This window comes from Sinocyclocheilus grahami, unplaced genomic scaffold, assembly GCF_001515645.1.
Source record: "Sinocyclocheilus grahami isolate Dianchi unplaced genomic scaffold, SAMN03320097.WGS_v1.1 scaffold27.1, whole genome shotgun sequence".
NCBI classification, from domain to species: domain Eukaryota; kingdom Metazoa; phylum Chordata; class Actinopteri; order Cypriniformes; family Cyprinidae; genus Sinocyclocheilus; species Sinocyclocheilus grahami.
This window is the reverse complement of record NW_015505206.1, coordinates 2,086,904-2,104,126: the sequence shown is the minus strand read 5'-3', so window position 1 is coordinate 2,104,126 and position 17,223 is coordinate 2,086,904.

Below are 17,223 nucleotides of genomic sequence, written 5' to 3'. Positions count from 1 at the left end.
GTTTCGACCAAGGAGGTTGTTTGTGAACTTTCGTCCTGTCCCGACCCAGCCAAGGAGGCTGCCTCTGAACACTCAGCCTTGTCTATCAACCCCAATGTTCTGTCTGTGTTGTCTGTCTCTGCTCTCTCGTTGTTACAGTCTCCGCCATGGTCTCCTGCTCTGTGTGGTTCACCGTGGGGGTCTCCTGTTCCCTCTGCTCCGCCGTGGTGGTCTTCTGCCCCGCCGTGGGGGTCTACTGTCTGGCTTTGGTGGTCTTCTGCTCAGCTGTGGTGGTCTTCTGCTCTGCTGTGGTGGTCTGCTGTCTGGCTCTGGTGGTCTTCTGCTCCGCCGTGGGGATCTTCGGTCCCGTCTGCTTCGCTGTGGTGGGCCTCAGCTCCACCTGTACTGCCGGCTCCACCCTCGCTCCGTGCTCCGCCGGCTCTGCCTCAGTCCCTGGTCTCTCCTATCCTTGGATCTGGCCCTCCGTCCCTCCCCCCTGTTCCGCCTCCACTCCACCGCCCATCTGGATCGTATAGTGTTTGGAGCGTCTGGAAGCTGCTCCTTGGGGGGAGGGGGACTCTGTCACGAATCCTGTCCATGGACTTCCGTTCAATCACCACCAGAGGTCACCCTTTCATTACATTGACTCTCGCACAACACAAACTGTTGCATGTCATCCTGGACTACATATCCCATCAGCCATTGCACTGATTGCACACAGCACTGATTGCACACAGCTGTTTCATATCACTCTCATAGCGATAGCTACTCTACGGAGCCTGTCTAGTTTTTCCATAGCCTGATCTTAGTCTTGCCTTGTCTGTTTTCTCGTGTCCTGATCTTGGCCTGTGTATCTCGGATTCCCCCTCTCGTCTTGCCCTACTCGGATACTGTTTGCCCCTGCCTGGACCTTTGCCTTGTACCTGGATTTATCTCTCTAGTCTCGCCCTGTTGACTCTGTTCGCCGACCGTAGACCCACACTAGCCCTAGGTTTATGCTTGTGTCTTGCCCTCTATATACCTGTTGCCATTGTCTGACCCTTGCCTGTTTCTGACCACGTCTCTTAAATAAAAGCTTGCAGATGGATCCGCACGTCTCACGTCTTGTCAACCCCGTAACAACTGCGTAAGGCTAACTGAGACTTGTCATTTGCACTTATGTATTGTTGCTCTTTTGTTAGTTTTGACTGCTTTTATTGTCCTCATTTGTAAGTTGCTTTGGATAAAAGTGTCTGCTAAATGGCTAAATGTAAATGGTATAGTGTGTGTGTATATACACGCGTGTATAATTTTTTTTTTTTTGATGTGACTTTTTTTTGTTTTCAAATGAAGTGCAGTTAATGATGTACCCACTGCGTGTTGTTAGTAATCAACGGTCCTTCGCAGAGATTGGTCATTTATTTAAAAAAAAAAAAAATTTTTATGTGATTGAGTTTGCAGTTACATGTTTGAATATACCTGATGAAGGTCATGAGACTGAAACGTTGTTAATTATTATTATTTTTTTTTTATACTTTTTGCAAAGATTGGCAGTGTGCGGGATTTTGCTTTATTTTCAGTTCTGACCTTTTTGGTCTATTCAGATCATCTGTCAATCAAACTCTGTGAAGGATCAATTGGTGTGTGACTAGTTACGAGTTGACGTTTAATACCCAGGTATAAGCGATCGCAATAGTTACTCTTCGATTAAAATAGTGTTGTCATTTGCATTATATGTAGAACATCAATGTATTATGGCGAGATAAATGGAAACTTATCATCCAAATAATACTGTTATGAGCATAATGATTGCATGCGTTCCGTTTATTGGGATGATGCACATAAGTACTTGAAATGCGGAAGTGACACATTCAAATCGCTATTGAAATGTAACGATGGTGGAATAAGAGTGGATGTTTTGACAAGTGTTAACAATCACATTATGTTTGGTGTATATAATGGAAAGCTAAAAATATCAACCCAGGCTTATTAAAAAAATGTGCCTCTGCTGACTTTTCTGATGATACAGTGTTTCGTCTTGCACATTTTGCAACACTTTCTAGGTGAAATGTCCAGTGAGTGCACTAAAAGCATGTTTAATTTTATTCTAAACAGATGAATGTGAATCTGGCAACATTTTATTACACTGGTACTGGTTGTTGTACTGTATACTGTGTCAGAAAAACCCTGTTCTGATGGGCGCTGAATCTAAACAGCTCTGCCTGTTAGCCAAACTGTTTATCTCTCTGTTTCTCTCTCTCTTTCTCCCACTTCGATTTGTCATTTGTCTCCCCAGCCATTCAGCCTGTGTTTGCGGCTACAAAACCAAACCTTTTTGTTCCCCTCTGGTTAGAATTCACGCCACTCTGTTAACTGGCTATATTAACTGTGTCTGATTGAAGCACATTTGCAGAGGCAAAGAGAGAAAAGCACACAAATAGCCAACTCGGGGGACAATTATCTTTTAAAATTGAAGGGACATCTCCATTACCAGTCAGAAAATGATTTGCAGTAGCACAGGGCTCTGTGGTGTGTTTTTATTTTAGCATATTTAAATAACACACTGAATTTTTCTACTGTGTTTTTAGCAAGCAAGCAAAGCTTTATGTAGCAAAGCCTTACCTAATTTGAAATACAGCTAGTTGATGCTTATTTTAATTAGAAGCTCATTCAAACAGTAATGAGAATATTGTTTTGAACTCTGGGACTCTTAGACAATGACTCTATATGTTGACTCTTTGTTAAAGTGGAACGTCTCGGTTACGTATGTAACCCTCATTCCCTGAAGGAGGGAACGGAAACGTCACGTCCCGTCGCCACAGCTCCTGTACCACCGCTGAGCGGCCGGGTCACCGGCTCGGCTCCTCAGCGAAAACCTGAGTATGCGCTGCACCTGCTGCCTACTTATACTCACGCTGTGATCAGCAGCAGCTGGATGCAATAATCGCATGCCAATGTGCATTGGCTCGTTTAGTTTACACTCGAAGTAGATTGGTCCCTCTAAGCGAGATCCCAATTCGTCGGTCCTCCGACGTGACGTCTCCGTTCCCTCCTTCAGGGAACGAGGGTCACATACGTAACCGAGACGTTTTTCATAGAAAATCCATATGGCCATGATTAATTTTTTTCTCTCTTATTGAGCTTAGCTGTTGTAATAAAGTTAAATGAATTTGTGGAATGTTATTGGAGAGACAGTCAAAAGTACAAAATGTTTATTAAATTTAATAATGAAAGACGTGAGTGTGGGCGTCACCAGTTTTGTTGTCAAACTGTTTCTGTAAAAATTAACAAAATCTAAAGGTTGGTAATCAGTGTAATTTTAGTATAGTTTGTATACGATTAAAGTATTTATTAATATGTTAATTTTATTTTTCATTTTAGTTTTAGTTCATTCAACATATGTTTTTGTCTTTTTTATAAAAAATGTTATGTTAAGTTTTTCATCTAACTTTATATTTTATTTATATATAAATATATTTTATTTTATATTTCAACTATTTTTTAACATTATTTCAGCTTTATTTCAATTAACGAAAATTAATTGTAATAGTTTTAGTTAACAATAACAGGATTGTTGATAATACTGCACTTAGACACCCTGAATTTGATCCAGAACAGCACTTATTACCACTAAAACAGAAGGAAATCTTGTTCATCGTGGTGCAAAACACAAATCATCTGACACTGATAATTCCTGTCACAGAGCGGAGTGACTTAGTAATTCAGCAGCAGTCTAATTATTTTGTACTTGCTTGCTGTAGCTAATGCATTTGGAGAAAAACCTGAAATAGAAAGACACAGAGGGTGAAGTTCTTTCATTAACAGCCTCTCAGTATAGTGTGAGGAGCTGTAAACATAATACATGGCTGTTGTCATGACAACTAATTTAGTAAAAAGCACTTAATTTGAGTTAAATTGTTTTTGTTTTGTGCTCTTCGGCAACCTGCTTTTGTGACACAAATCACTAGTCATTTGTGACTGGTTAGAATGGTTATGACGGTCAATAATATTATTGTCACTGTGAGTAGATAGTGTGTATGGTGACCTAAAATGTCAAACCACCAGGACAGGAAGTTAAAATCCTTAAAATGTGACTTATTTGACCAAAAAAACCTGTTTCTGATTCTCAATAGGCATAAGTAATGTGATACAAATTCTTTCTTTTTACAGAAGGTAATGACGTATGAGGTCGGCTTTGCACATGCGCCGCTCAGAAGTGACGAATGTGGAAGTGCAGGGGAGAGATCAAAACAAAACAACGGTCACTAATTAGAAGTACAAAATGAGGATTTGTAAAGTAGAATGTCGGAGGATTTCGATATAAGCCAAGAGGAGACTGGTTTTCCTTTGCTAAAGTAAGGAAACTTTGCTTCCTTTGCTCCTGTTAACAAACGTTGGTTTTCACGAGACTCACCGGCGCATGTGCAGCACTGAACTCATACGTCATCCGCCCGGAACTGCTTCCAGTGTACAACAGTGAGCGCAAGCGACATTAAAGTGATTATTACGTTTTGAATATGGATATTTTTCTTACAAAAATGCATCGATTCGCTACAGGAGGACTTTGTTCACCCCCCACAGCTGTGTGAGACACTTTTTTTTAAATGGATGGGCGCTTTTTATTTAACTTCTTTTGGACTGATGCATGCAACACCCGCTGAGTGGCATTAAACAGCTTGAAAGATCAAAGACAATTTTTATTATAACTCCGACTGGATTCGTCTGAGAGAAGAAACTAACCCTTTAAGTACTTTAATATGTCAATGTATTTGTAGTATACTTAGCATGAAATAAATGTATTTTAAATACATTTTAGTAAATTTATTTATCCAATTCTGAGGAAGAGTCAGCTCACCATTCTGATATTTTCTTACAATTGCGAATTCGTCACAATTCTGACTTTATAACTTGCAATTGCAAGTTTCTCGCAATTCTGACTTTATTTCTCTGTGAGCTGTGAATTTATATCTCACAATTCTCACTTTATAACATGCGATTGTGAGTTTATATCACATGAGATAAAAGGTCACAATTACCTTTTTTAGTTTTTATTCAGTGGTGGAAACAAGCTTCCATATACTTGAATTGGTTCAAAAGTGATTAAAATCACTTTATACTTTGTTTTAAGTCAAAAACACTAAGGTAATTATTGAAGTTTAAATGATTTTGACATTTCAAACCTTAATATTGTCAATTACATTTCAGATTTGACTTGGAAATGAGCAAATATTCATCTACAGGCCTGATCTCTGGATTAACAGTAATAGAAAAAGCTAAATTATTTGAACACATCACAGCCAGCAAGTTGTGCTCCTACACTCTTAAAAATAAAGGTGCTTCAAAAGGCTCTTCACAGCGATGCCATAGAAGAACCATTCAGTCAAATGTTCTTTAAAGACCCACCTCTTTCTTACCTTTTTATAATCTGAAGAACCTTATTTTGCCACAAAGAACCTTTTGTGAAACAGAAAGGTTCTTCAGATGTTAAAGGTTCCTTTATGGAGCCATTTAGACAAAAAGGTTCTTCTATTGCATCGTGAAGCGCCTTTATTTTTAAGAGTGTGAACACTTTGTAAAATGAAATGATCCCCATGTTTGGTGTCAGTATGATCTCAGATGAGTAAAATGGGAATTTTGAATTCCACAACTGGCACGAGAGCCGCCACCATCTGTGATGCTTTCACTTGCCGTTCACACACTTTTCCCAGCCCTCGGCAGCTCATCAGACCTGCGGTGTTCCTTCACGTCACCTCTCTGTCTGTATGCAGAAGGTTGGAGCGAGGAGGAGGAGAGTCTGATGATGTGTTTTGACTAAATCCCAGGAGGCAAAAGGGGTGATTGGGGGGCTGTGAGCTGATGCCCAGCACTCTGAGAGTGGGTGGGTGTATCGCGTAATTGGATTTGTCAGACATGAGCCGTGTGGTGTGGAAAGAGACAGAATGAAATCTTTGATTAAGCTTGTCGCCCTCTCTTCCCTATAATGCTTATGGACAGAGCAGATATCCCAAATGCCATCACACAGAGCTAGTGCCCCAGCTCATTTTCAACAGGGTAATTTTATATGCTCATTCTCCTGAGGTTAAAACACCCACACACAAAGACACACACTCCTCCTGAAAACACAAATATATGAAGAGATTCTGTGTGTGGCGAACAGCTTGCTTAAAGATAATAATGGAATCTGAGCCACATACAGCTTCCCCAAACAAATTTGGATGATAAAGCCACACTTAAAATTTATGAATGCGATTGAATTTGATTAAAGTAGACCTTAGACCTTTTATATAATTTTTTAGACCTTTTCTCAGAACGAATTTCACTTTTCTTAGTAATTTTTTGCCTAAATTTATCCTGTGTCTAAATTTTCCTACGTCTCTGATATATAGTATGTGAAATAGTGGCAAAATACTTTTTTGAACAATATATGAATATTTTTGAATGATATATTCACTTTGTATCAAAACTTTGTTTTGCAAATACAATTTAATATATATATATATATATATATATATATATATATATATATATATATATATAATATAATGAAAGAAACGGTTGGCTGTTTATATATATTTATAATAATTGTTTTGAACAATATATCCAACTATTTACTATATGTATATATTATAAATGATTATATATTGCTTCAAAACTATTATTTAATAATAAATGTACTAAAGTAGCAATGCATATTCACGCTTTGTATTATACTGTAAATATATAAATACTTGTGTGTTTGTGTTTGCATAGTTGTTTCTAAATTTGTAATAAAAAATGTAATTGGAAGTGACAATTTTTGAAAGTGACAGTACTTGTAAACACAAAAGGAGTGAAAACCACTTTATCTTTTAGCAGCGTGATTAAAGCTAAGTTAGATCTTAGCTGAGACCTTTATTTCTCATTAAAACTGCATTATTAGTGCCAATATTCTGACAAATACTGACTAATTAATGTCCTGTGCCCACAGAATGACAATGACTGAATGAAGATTCAGCTTCAGAGATTGTCAAGCTGTAACAAAGCAGCACAGCAGACAGCGGACCAGGTGGGGAATGGTCCCCAACAATTAAACCGCATTGGCCCGGTAATGTTTTAGTCTCTAAATTGCCCTTGATCTCATGACCTTTTTAAAATGATGTTATGGACAGTGACTGCCAGCCATGCAGGGTTAATGCGGCCCATCTGTTCGAATCTGTGGAAAGCGGGCTATTCTAATGGCAGGGGACACATACAATTGGCCAATGCCCTGCCTTAATTGCCTTCAATAAAGCGCTCACCGCTGCACCTTGATGGGGGTATTTCACAGGAACGACATCTCTCTTGTGCATCAGGGCTGTTCTACTTCTCTACATTACCCTTGATTGTCAAAGTTAAATGCCTTTGTGTGTGTACATAGAGAGACTCATCCGTAGAAGTAAACTGCATCGGATGCACCGGAGGAGGTTGGCGCCTGTTTGTCAAACAGCACAGGAACATTTATATGGGCCTGGAGGCATTTGCATAAAGATGGAAATCAATACAGCTATGTGTAATGCTCAGTCTAGACTACGGGGTGCACAATTCAATGTAGCTCTGCTCGTGTATAAATCAGACTGTCTGTAGCTCTGGTAAATTAGAGACAGAGGAATAATGAAGGGAAAACCTGAGCTGTGCATAGCGCTGACTCTAGGAGACAACAGAGAAAAGAGAGATACAATTGCACACAGTTGCCTGTGGATGGAGGGGATTTGAGGTGGAGGTAATTTGTGGGATGTGAGGTGAAGCCGGTGCCAAAAATCCCAACCTGATTAAATTGCATTTCTGTAAGAAGTTCAGCCGTGCATGATGTCTTAATGCATAAAAAGCAAACCGCTTAAGTTTTCCTTTTTCTCACACTGCACTTTATGAACAATATGTTTTTTTTTTTAAACTGGACCCCAGCATGGGATGCTAGTGTAGGGCCTTAACCACCACAGACACCTCCAATAATCAGCAAACTGTCCATTTAATTGATATTTTTGATGCTGCTCTGCTCCACTCCATTATTAACCATAGTCAGGTTAGATGTCATATTTAATTTTAACATGGATGAAAACGAGGCTGCGAGGAATAGACTTACATTCTTCACAATGATGCACGCTGTATAAAGGTCCTCGATCTTGTAATGTTTCTCAACTCACAACTTTCAAAACTGTTTTTATTGAGTTTTTGTCTAGTAAAAAAAAATTTCAGAAAGATGTTTCATCAGCTGAGCAATCGCTATGTTGTTAGACAACAGTACAATCCACTGAATGCATTGTACTTCAATTCCCCACAGACTCATTTTCATTCTCGTCAAAAATAAAATATGCCACTACCCTAACTAAGATCTATTTGCACTGCTGTTGTTAGGATAGTTTTAAAAATTGCTTAAAAAATAAATTTTTAGGCTGGTCTAAAAAAAGGTCAAACAATGCTCATCAATATCAAAATGATTGGGGTGGCCAAACAAGTCGAAGAAAGTGAACTACTGTTCGCACAAACCAAGCTTCAGTTTAGATTCAGTTTTAACAGTGAACGAGCAAGAGGTAAGATATAAGCAACCTTTAATAACCATTTTAAGATAGAAATGTTATATAACCAATCCAGTAACTGCTGTTTTCTTGCTACTAAAAACTAACAAGTTTCTGGAGCAGAAAGTTTTTATGCATAAATAGCTGCAGTGCATGATACATCATATGTGATGAACGATTATCAACGCATGAGTCAAACTTGGAATGCTGACAATTTCTGACACCCTTCATTTTTTTAAATCAGTGTTGACTTCCAGTGTTGTGCAAGATCTTTTTCTTCAGAATCTGAAATCTCTTGCATATTTAGTCTGAATATGTCATAAAAAATACTGTTTTAGATGACAAATTATATCACTGAAGCTAAAAAATGGTCAAATAAAACAGTTGTCTTTTTTGTTTAGCATAGCAAAAACTGGTCAAGATAATCTTTTTGATTAACTAGAACAAAATGAAACTCTACACTTTAGGATTCTGCGAGCAATCTTGCATGACACTAGTTGCTTTGTCACTGCAGAATCACTGTGTGAATGTCCCTCAAGATGGTCTATTTATCAGTGCAGCGTGATTGCGTTTGTGCCAAGTGATTGCCTAAAACAGTCACAATTCTTCTCTAAAAGTGCAGTTTTCCTCAAATCAGTTCTGGTGTATGCTGTTATAAATTTGCGGCAGGAGCACATTACTATTCACGCTTGTATTTCTCCTCGGTGCTGAACTCACCTCAGGATCCCGTCATTGATATTGATGCCTGCTTTGTGTGCTTCCCTCCCTGAGCTGTTTGTTTCTAAAGCCTCTTTATCTTCATCTGGCTCATCCACACGCACACATGCTGTCTGCTCGTCTGACCGTCCTTCATATACACACTACCCAACACAGCATTTGTCAGGGGCTGTAATGTTTGCTGCAATGTGTGAGATATAGGTATATGTGACTGTTGTACGTGGGAGTTATAAATGCTATGAGACTAAATGTTGATTTGATTACATTAGCATTTGAGAGTAAATATGTAAATTGCATATTTGAAGCTCTATAGTGGTTTACTAGCAGCTTCTATGCACATTTCAGTGTTGAACTTGTGTTTAATGCATACAAAAGGACTTGACTACTTATTTCAACCAGCACATTAGGCATCGCCAGTGCTTTAACAGCAACCTTGCAGTCAGCACCTCAATCTAAACTTGTTATTCTGTCAGACAAGTAGCCTAGATGTCAGTGGCAAAGCAAATAGGCTGAAGCAAAGATATAATTGGATAAAACAAGTCTACTGCTGTTGTCCGTGGCAACTCGTTGTAAAGGTGAGCTGTATGTTGAAGTAGGAGGTTAACCTGAGGAACCTGTGCTCATAAAGACACATTTGTGCACATAATACTATCACAAGGCTGGCCAAATATGACTGTAGTCACTCATTTGTATTGTTAACGTTTGCGGATATGCTTTTTTACTTCTTAAAGGGTCAACCACTCACCATAATGCTATTACAATCCTGTATGAGGTTCTCTCTTCTGATGAACATAAAAAAATATATTTTGAAGAATGTTTGGAACTTGACAGTTGACAGTAGCCATTGACTTCCATAGTATGGAAAAAATACTATGGAAGTCAATGGGGTCCAGCAACTGTTTGGTTACCAATATTCTTTCAAATATCTGGTAACACTTTATTTTAGGGTCTCTTAACTAATTGCTTATTAGCATGCATATTACTAGAATATTAGCCATTTATTCATATTAATTAAGCACATATAAATGCCTTATTCTACATGACCTTATTCTACATCCCTAATCCTACCAATACCTAAACCTAACAACTACCATACTAACTATTAATAAGCAGCAAATTAGGAATTTATTGAGGGAAAAGTCATAGTTAATAGTGAATAAGTGTTCCCTATTCTAAAGTGTTACCAATAGTGTGTTCCATGAAGAATAGAAGAAAGAAATTCATACAGGTTTGGAACAACTTGAAGGTGAATAAATTATGACCGAATTTTAATTTTGGGGTGAACTATCATTTTAAGGCCTCAGATTGAATCGACGCTATACATATGGATAAATTCAGTTACGTGGGGCACGAATGCACCCTTTCAACTGGATCAAATTTCTTTGATTGGAAAGAAATTGTAGCCATTCATCTCATTATAATATGATTACTGCCTGCGATTCACTGCCTAATCTTTCAGTGACGGGCACTTGTGAGTTTGTGAACGCTGTGCACACTTCCTCCGAATCTCTTGAGACTGATGTATAGTGCGCACAGTGGGACACTGTATTTCAGAGGCCATGGAAAATTATGTTATGATTCGCCCACAGCAAATCTTTAAAAGGGAAAAGACTTCCCTTGTGTGGTGTTCGATGGCGGGCTGTGTTATTTCAAGAACTGAGGTCTTCTCTGCGTGGATTTACTTGAACTTTCTTTTAAAGATTCTTCATGGTTGGGATGTGATTAAAGAAGGCTAGAAAACCAAAGCGGACAGATCATTGAGAACAAAGCCATGAGCATTAAAGATTGGGGGGGTGAAATATAAATTTGGAGTTGGGGGTGGGGAAGATGTTGAAATGTTTTCGCCACATTTTCTATGAATTTATAAACGTACTTCCTGCTTTTAACTTTGAAAACAACTATACAGTACTTACAAAATCCTCTCCAAGTTTGTTGGGGTTCATGTCTGAAAGTTGTTTCCACCTCAGACTCAAAAATGTAATAAGATATAAAGTCACAACTGTGAGACCTAAAGAATTGGGAAATGTAAAGTCCCAATTAACTTAAGTTAAATTAAGTGTGTGTTTGTTGGAAACATGCCTTTTCTTGCTTATAATTTAATCGTTTGGGAACCGTATGTTTTGTTTTTGCTTTTTACATTTACATTTAGTCATTTAGCAGACGCTTTTATCCAAAGCAATTTAGAAATGAGGACAATAGAAGCAATTAAACCCAACAAAAGAACACTAATATGTAAGTGATGTGCAAAGCCTAACACAGTATATGTAGCAAGGTTGTTGTTGTTTTTTATAATAAATAATAAGAAAAGTAGATAGAATAGAAAAAGAATAGGGAACACTAGTGTTAGAGGGTCCTTTTTCTAATAAAAATAAAACAAGTCAGAAGAAAAAAAATAGAGAATGCTATTGTTAGAGGGTCATTATTTATAATAAATAAACAGAAAATAAGAAAAGACAAAGATAGAGAATGCTAGTGTTATGGCGCTTTTCCACTGCATGGTACGGTTCACTTTTGGGGGGTTTTCCACTGGGTACAGTACCTGGTACCTGGTACTTTTTTTAGTACCACCTCAGTTGAGGTTCCAAGTGAACCGTATTGTTACCAAAACATGACGTGTAAACTCTGCTGATCACTGATTGGCCGGAGAGAATCATCACTACCTGCATCACTGAACTTGCGACACAAACACAACAGAACCGCTAGATTTAAATCAGCACAGCCAGCGAAGGATCGAACGCAACTGTTTTGAACGAGCGCACCTTTTTTAACAACCAAAAAGTGACTGTTTCGTTGTCTGTTGAGGAAGTACAGACATTCCTCTCGTTGATAGCAGAGGAGCGGATCCATGTTTCTTGATCAGCAAATCAGCATATTACAATGATTTCTGAAGGAAAGAAATGGACTGGAGTAATGGCTGCAGAAAATTCAGCTTTACCATGACAGGGATAAATTACATTTGAAAATGTATTAAAAAATGAAACCAGTTATTTTCACATGGTTATACTTTATTTTTGATCAAGTAAATACAGCCTTCATGATATTTATTTCTAAAACTTAAACACATCTTTAAAAAAAACTTTAACGGTAGTCAAAGTTTGTCCTACTTTTTGAGCCATACCATAGAAAATAGAGTTTGACATTGATATTCCCAAACACAAGTAATTATTGTAAAGCTATTTATTAGAATAATGTCTCTTTCACTTTCCAGATATTTTCTGAATATCGCCAGCGAATTGCAAGAAGACTTTGCAGCCACATCATTCTCATGCTAGTATTAAGCGCTCAAAGTGTCATCAGCAACCGTTCCAGGTCTTTAGATGCATTTTGTTTGAATCAGGGCTAAATTGTGATTCTGATTACTCACTGTTATGTAGAGACGCAGCAATCATTCTAACTTTCCAGCACTTTCAGAAATTTTGTCCTCCCCATTTTTGGGGGAGTAATAATTCTATTTAAACAACTTTTCTGTGGTACAAAAAACACAACTTTAAGAGCAAGCAGAAGCATCTGCAAGCTGATTGCATCAGTCAAAGCTTGCAAGCAGTAAGATCTAATCCTATTATAGCTAGCGCCTACTTACCTGCCTCTCAGCAAATCAGATGACCAAATATTGTCATGTAATTAATATTCATAAGCCAAGCAGATAAAGTTATAATATGTCTGCCTACGTTTCAGATCAATCCTACACCCTCGCTATTATGAACCATGTCTGAATATTGGTGGATTAGATCGCATTTAAATGTAGCTGTTGTACTTAACAAAAGTATTTACAAAGTGTATTTGAGTGGAAAATTCTTAATTCATTCCATACTCTTCACACTAGTTTCTTGATAGCAATATAGGTGTCACTTTATTTTTAACAAAACTTTTTCACATTTCATCTATCATGTCCTTGACTGCAACAAAGGCCTCTTTGTCACATCCAATGATTACTTTTCTGTTTTGCTTTTTCTCTTAATGGTAATAGGCATGTAGCCCAGGGGCGGATCTAGAAAATAATTTTTAGGGTGGCAAATGGGTGGCATAGGGTATATGAGGGGTGGCAAGACCAAAGCAAGCCCCCATGCATAGTTTTTAGGGATTTATGGTGACATACACAGTTGTGTTCACAAATATTGTATTACCATTAAGTAATCATCTATAGCCTACTGTTTAAAATGAAAAATAAATAACAAAATTTCAATATCCATCATGGCACCAAGTCAGTACACAATATAAAAAACTTCAACAGGTTATAAATGTTTCTGAGCTTGTATCAAAGAAGACATGCGGTTCTATTAAAATTGCATAGGCTATTTAGATGGTACAATCATGTTTAGTGCAAGTTTAAGAGCAACAAAAACTTTTGAATTTCCTAACATTAGAAAATAAATACAATAATATCAAAGCACTGAAACTGGATCAATGTTTGATTTTCTGTTATTAACAGAGGTGGGAATGTCTGTAATCACCCAGAACAAACTCTATCAACCATATACTCTAGCAACACCCCAGCAACTGCATAGCAAGAGCCTAGCAACCACCCAGAATATCCTAGCAACACTTTAGCAAACATCTAGAACATCTAACTGACCAAACCATTTACGTTTTTTAAACAAGACTTTAAGACAAACCAGCATAAATTTGTCTTTCAAACTTTTCAATCTAGTTATTACAGTTTTTCTTACAGGTTTTTTTCAACTGTGTAGCGAATCAGCTCACGTGGAAATATGAATAATTAATCATAACTAGTTATAATTAATTATAAATATTTAGATCCGCTGTAAGTATTTACTTGACCTCTCAGGGTCAACTGTCTGTCAATTCTAAGAACGTTAATTTCCTGGTTAAGGGAAATAACTTTCTTACTGTACAATTCTTCACAGAGCCTGTAGCATAAATCTGCATGATTAAGTGACTCCAGTTATGAGCAAACAATGAACAATGTCAAGTGTCTTTTAGTGTTGCTTTCGTCAACGAAAATTATGGCTAAACATCGTCGTCAACGAACCTTTATCACGTGACGAAGATGAGACGAGACGAAAATGCTGGTCATGTGACGATGACGATAATTAAATGTATAATGCAATATTGTTGACGAATAAAAACGAGACGAAATGTGGCTTACAAAATAAAAACTATGCTAAAATGTCTCTTAATTTTCGTTGACCAAAACGAGATGAAACGAAATGTTATAACGTTATTTCGTCTCGTTATTATTATTATTTTGCAGTATTTCTGTTTCCTGTGTCTCGCTTCAGGGGCTGCATCAGGTCGCACTGCGCAGACGCAGGCGACGTCACTTCCTCAAGCCCCACTCACGGCATTATTTACAACAGTGTTTCCCAAACGGGGTCTGTCGAGAGCAGGGGGTGCCGTGTAAAAAATCATTTTTTTAATGTTTTTAAATTGCTAAAATGTTCAAAAAAGCAGCTATTATATAATATCCATTTCTAATGTCACCAATAGTTAGAGATCCACAGAAATTCCAGCTGCCGAAAATGAGTTCACCGCTCAGGATTCACTTTCACATGTTATCCCGCTCTATGCGTGTGTGTGCTCCACTCAGTCACTCGCGGCCCATGCGACTGCTCCATTCATATACTGTTCATGCTCAACGGAACAGCAAAGTTCACTCAAAAATCAAAAAACATCTATGTAGTAGATGTGATCAGCTGAGAATCAGCTGATGCAAGCTTGACTCACGTGACCTGCCAGAACTAACGCTAAAGCTTAATTTTATTAACTACATAAACACTTAAACTAGTCTAACATACTACATAAACACACACACACACGCACGCACGCATACAGTTGGTATAGGAAAGGGTTAAAACTTAAGCAGTAAAGAGCAGAGAAATAAAAATATGAAGTTATGGAACCATTTGATATTCAGTAGATTTACAGTCTGAAGGAAACATCAGATTCTTAGTTCAAACGCACCTTTGAAAAAAGGTACCAATGATACTTAATGTATCAATTAATAAAACTAAGTTTGAATACTTGCACGTCTCGTCTGTCTGAAAGAGAGGCTTGATGCAATCTGAAGGTTCAAGTTAATCTTTGCTGAAGTTGGTTGATGAAAAATAACCCGTTTGAGTCAAAGAATCTTGGTGAATGGAAAAGTCAAGGCCGAAGCCTGGCACGAACTTAGGGTGTCCTGGAGCGTTGTAGCTCACATCTTCTCATAACCTAACAGAACCACCGACTAGGGGCGGGTCACTGATGTGAGAACTTAGTGGGTTCTTAGCAGCGTTGTAGCTCACATCTTCTCATAACCTAACAGAACCACCTACTAGGGGCGGGTCACTGATGTGAGGCCTTTAAGGTCTGAGAAGATTCACGCCTCTCAAGATGGGCTTGTCCAATGAGAAAGGCTGAAATCCCAGGCGGGAGTTTGGAAATACTGGGGAGTTTTATGATTGTGTGGAAGCATGGTAATTTGCATATGGAACTTGAATCGAAATTACTAAAGATTCTCAGGACACTAATATATTGCCTATGTACCAACATATAATATACACTCTCGTTTAGATAATCAGAAGACAAATTCATAGATACTAAACATGGTAGGATTACATATAGGTAAGATGACAGGAACGAGTGGTTCCATCATAAGCCTGCATAAAACAGTATAAAATATCAAAGACAACATACACAATGACCTGAAGGATATGTCTGTTAATTCAAAGAAAGGTTTTCCTATGAATTAATTAGAGAAGAGTCCATTTCTACTGTGCATTGTGTCTCTTCCTATGGAAAAGGTAGTGATTTTCTCTACTCACATTCCTTTGGGTCATAAAACCAGTGATATCAGCATTGGTTGCCATGGGGACCAGGGGGGCCTGGTGTCGTTCGCAGACATCTGGCACCCAGTTTATTGGGTGAGGGGTCTGTGACGATTTGTTAATCTAATGAATAACTGATTTGTTAAATCAAATGAAAAATTGTGTGTTTGATTGGTCCAGACGCTACAACTGCTTACACACATTTTCAAAACTTTGCCTCTTTTTTCAAAACTTTACACACAAATCCAAGAATTGCACACACAAAATGCCTCACATCTCTTGCAAAATGAAGCACTGCATTCAAAATATCACAAACACATCTCAAAAGCAAATGTTTGCAAACACCTTTGCCATAATATTAATTCCTGTTTTGTGTGTTACATAGAGAATTGTGTGTTGTGTTTTGCAAATAGTGTTTTGTGAAATTGAAAACTGAGTCAAAGGCCGAGAATTAGTGTATGTTTTGCAGATTTGGTGTGTGGTTCTGGTGTTTGAGTGTCAGGTTTCAGAAATTGTGTGACTAGTAAAGATTTTGTGTGTAAGAATTTACAGTTTTTTTCAACTGCTTACACACAATTCAAATACACAGATGACTTTCCTGCCCAGAGAACACTGAGATCAATAACACTGTAACAAAAAAACTCTTACTAGGATTCAGGAATTATTTTTGGAGCTCAATGTCTATTACAGTATACATAAATTAAATTACATATACAGATGTATAATTCAGCAATGAACTTTTGGGCAAAAAGTAATTTTCATTTTACTACTGTAAAATAATATTGCAGTAGATGAAAAGCACTAGAAAAGTTCAAATACCAAAGAATTGTATGAACTTGGCATGCACCACAATACAGTACAGTAAAAAAAAAAATTAAAAAAGTAAATTTAGCATCCTCTGCACATTTGGCCAAACTTCATTACAGTATACAGAACTTTAGCAGTTTCTTGGTCTCTTGACACAAGCCTAGCTATATCTAGGCAGTCATTTCTCAGTTCTGCAAAAATGCAGTACACATAAAAAATGGTTACAAAAAAATTTGGCAGTCACACGTTTGAAGATTTACAACATGTGCTACAGTTTACTGTAGGCCTACATATAGAATAGTGAAATTTCCATTATCTAATGTACTGGTACTGTACTGTAATTGTATGTGTAAATATAAAACCCCTGTAGATGATTGGCTCAGCTCTCTCTCCTCTCTCCATTGTTAGCATGCAGAGATTCTGATTGGTGTGTCATCAGTTTT